The sequence below is a fragment of the Glycine soja genome, chromosome 7 (genome assembly GCF_004193775.1).
Source record: "Glycine soja cultivar W05 chromosome 7, ASM419377v2, whole genome shotgun sequence".
Lineage (NCBI taxonomy): Eukaryota > Viridiplantae > Streptophyta > Magnoliopsida > Fabales > Fabaceae > Glycine > Glycine soja.
The window spans coordinates 2,908,408-2,912,446 of record NC_041008.1 but is presented as its reverse complement, the minus strand read 5'-3'; the positions used below and the strand labels follow the sequence as shown (position 1 = coordinate 2,912,446).

Here is a 4,039-nt window from a genome sequence, read left to right as displayed (position 1 = left end):
TTGAGAGAAAATAAAAAGGATATTTTATTATTTATTTGATGGAGAATAAAATAAAGTTTCTTTTTTTATAAAATAATAAAAATAAATAAATAGAGTAAATAATAGATCGTGAATACCCCTCTTACTGTTATGTACCATTTCACAAACTAAATTATCATCTCCAAAGTTATCTTATTTTTGACCGTAAGTGAAACTATCAGTTATCACTAGTAGCATAACTCTCCAAAGAAATTATAAAATATATATTATACATATGTTCTTTAATTTAAACCATTATTTTTTACACACTCATCAGAAGGATACTATTTTTTTAAATATAAATTATATATATATATATATATATATATATATATATATATATATTATGGCATATAATTTTATACAGATATGAAGTATGAAAATCCCCAGACAAAGTACAGAGTTCAAAACTACAAAATTATTTATATACCCAACAAAGCATTATACAATAATATGAAAGTTGAAAAATCAAATCTGCTATGACACGTACACTGAAGGCAAATTTGTTTTTATGTATGATTAATAATAATGCATAACAATGTACAATAGTCCACAAGTAAGGAAGGTTGATATGCGATGCATGGCCAGATGGATGAGCAGAACTAGGTTGCATCTTCTCCTGTACTTTGTTTTGGATCTTCTTGTTTACTTTGGTTTTGATCTTCGATCTCCTTGTTCAGTTCGTTTTTCAATCCGCCGTTTAGTGACAATCCAAACAACTAGGCGTAGGGAGAGGAAAATTGCGACGATTCCTAGAAGTATGATCCAAATAAAAATAACGAGTCCAAACATGCTGAAGATTGAATTATCCCAAACGTTGTTATTGACCATTTGCATACCATAAAAGTAGGTAAGGGTGAGGGTAGTGAGGGTGATGCACATGCATATTGAGAAGAGCCAGATGAAGAATCAGTTATTAAGAGGGAGTCCACTCACAAGCAAGAGACAAATGGCTAAAGATGAAACAAAACATAATGTGTTATAATAAAGGAAGCCGTTGTAGGTGTTTGCTTTAAGAATAGATAGGACAGCTTCTCCAGGGCATGGAACCGTAATGTTTTTGCTTGTATATCTGGACATGTGATTTCTCCAGTTTCACTTGCTGGCCTAATGCCACCTGGTGGATTAATAGCACTCTGAAAGGTCATTGTTGCAATTACGGTAGCCAGCAAACTTAGGTTACCCCTCATGTCCTTCAACCATTCATCCTTTTTCTTGTGTGCCATCCAATTCCCTATACTGTTCATAACTTTTTCCCACCATTTCTTCTCTTGTTTGGAATTGCTCATCATAACTGATCTCTTCTACCTTCAAGCAAATTATAATCAATTCTCACAAAACAAAAATGAGATTGAAATTAACTAGCAAGTATATATTCTTGATTTGTATCTTACAAAAAAATTGCATCTCTAGCAGCCATGGCAAGAATATCAGCGCATGACAAGGACTTCTCATCAAGCATTTAAAACATGACAAGGAAAATTTCAAACAAATTGAAAATGTAACTACAAAAAAGGCAAGTTAAAAAATTATAAAATAAAACATGTACTGATGAGATAATTTATTGCAGCACCTCATAGGTTAAGGTTCCCCAGGAGAATCAGGCTAGCAAAGTGGAACATTTGAAATTACTGTAACATTTGAAAAAGTACTTATAGTAATTAATAACAGAAATTAGTAGAAACTTATAGTAATTAATAATTTCAAAAAGTACTACTCATAATATAATAATATCTACAAAAAGTAGTTATACATTTGTCCCAGGCTACATAGGTTTTTTTTACCAATTGGGGGTAAAAAAATTTGAAATTTTCCATTCGGAAATATATTTTAAAAAATTATCCAAAACGGAATAAGTCGTAATAGGTGTTAGGACTTCTGAGTCAGAAGTCGTAACACTTGTTACGACTTTTTAATTTTTTAATTTTTTTAATTTTACGACTTCAGTGTAAATATAATTTTTTTACGACTTTAAAGTTGTATTTTTTTTTTAAAAAAACAAAATTTGTATTTTGTTTTAGGACTTTAAAGTCGTAAAACTATTTTATTTATTTTTTTAATTTTTTTTTAAGGTATATGACTTCAAAGTCCTAACCTGCTTTTTTTTTTATAAAAAAAGTTTTACAATTTGTAGTCTGTGCTTTTTTTTTCGTAAATTTGTTTTTTTAATTTAATAATGTTTATGATTTTATTTTTTAAAAATAAAAAAGTTAAAAAAATATATTTAAATATATAATAAATAATATTAAGTTGATTTAATTAGTATATTTTTTGTGATTTTATTTGATATGTTATTATTTTATTTTAATGTTTAATTATTTAAAACATGTTATATATATATTTTTAATATAGCTTACTTTAAATGCACAATACAAATGAAAGAAAAACATAAAAATTACAAATTATTTTAGTCATGTACTTGTTTGTATGGATAATTACTCCGATTATGTCCTTCAGTTTTATATAATGAGCATTTCTTAGACCTATTTAGAATTAGTTCATCTATCTCATTATGTATTTGAATAGTGGCTGGCCTACCTGATGTCTGTCGCCGTTTTGAAGGATCATACATAAAATGCGGACCTAAATATTGAGGTCATGTGTCTTCACTTCCAAGGGAATGAAAATGATGTTGATAAACTTTGAAAATATTTTTCAACTTGTATACAGGGTCCACAAAGTCATTATAATTTAAATTACAGAAGACACACGCTGCAATTGCATGCAAGCAAGGTAGTCAAAGTGCTTGAAATTATCCACAGTCACACGACCATTCGTTCAATTTGACATTGCATGCCATTGCTCGATGATGATGGTGTTGATGATGACGACAACAGTGGTCATCATGTTCCTCAACAACAACGGACAATTACACGTCAACATCCTAAAACAAGAGGAGGTAGAGGCTGTAGACTGAGAGGACAACAAACACAAACAAATATCTAGAAGAACTCGTTGTGGGACTTCGTCTCATTATTAGTTTAACAAATATGTAATTTTTATTTAAATATAATCAATTTTTAATTTAAAGTCTTTCAATCTTTTTAATGTATTTTTATTGATAGATTATTTAAACTTTAAATAAAAAACATTTAAAGTAAACTATATTAAAAATATATATAACATGTTTTAAATAATTAAACATTAAAATAATAATAACATATCAAATAAAATCACAAAAAATATACTAATAAAATCAACTTAATATCATTTATTATATATTTAAATATATTTTTTTAACTTTTTTATTTTTAAAAAATAAAATCATAAATATTATAAATGAAAAAAACAAATTTCCGAAAAAGAAAGTAGGTTAACAAATTAAAAATAGGTTACAAATAGTAAAGTAACGTTTTTTTTTTAAAAAAAAAGCAAATTTGAAGTCGTATACCTTAAGAAATTTAAAAATATAAAATAAAATAGTTTTACAACTTTAAAGTCGTAAAACAAAATACAACTTTGATTTCTTTTTTTTTTTATATAAAAAAATACAACTTTAAAGTCTTAAAAAAGATTATATTTTCACTGAAGTCGTAAATATTTTTAAGACTTCAGTTAAAAAAATTAAAAAATTAAAAAAGCGTAATATGTATTATGACTTTTGACTTAGAAGTCGTAATACTTATTATGACTTATCCCTTTTTGGATAATTTTTTAAAATAGACTCTCGATTGAAAAATTCAAATTTTTTTTATTCCCGATTGGTAAAAAAGGCTACATATATTATTAATTATCTTAGTTTGAGCAAAATTAAACAAAAACCAATTAGTATGTTGGTATTTTCCTATGTTAAGTGGAGTTAGTAGAAAAGTTATTACAATAAAATGATATATTTTGAGAACAAATGTTAAATTTAAGGTTTGAATTGTCATCATTGTCGCATTAGCAACAACTTCCAAAACCTCTTAAAACTGTGAGAGAGGAAAAATGGCAGATAAAGTGCAGCTGATGTGGTATTGCAACCACAAATTGTGGTTGCAGACCACAATTCAACACTCCCTTGCTAAAATAGAATCAGATT

The 4,039-nt window shown here is 27.1% G+C and overlaps 1 pseudogene; it reads right to left on the bottom strand.

The window, feature by feature from the left end:
• Positions 1–414: 414 nt before the first annotated feature.
• Positions 415–1,416, bottom strand: LOC114417716 (annotated as a pseudogene).
• Between the last annotated feature and the right edge of the window lie 2,623 nt (positions 1,417–4,039).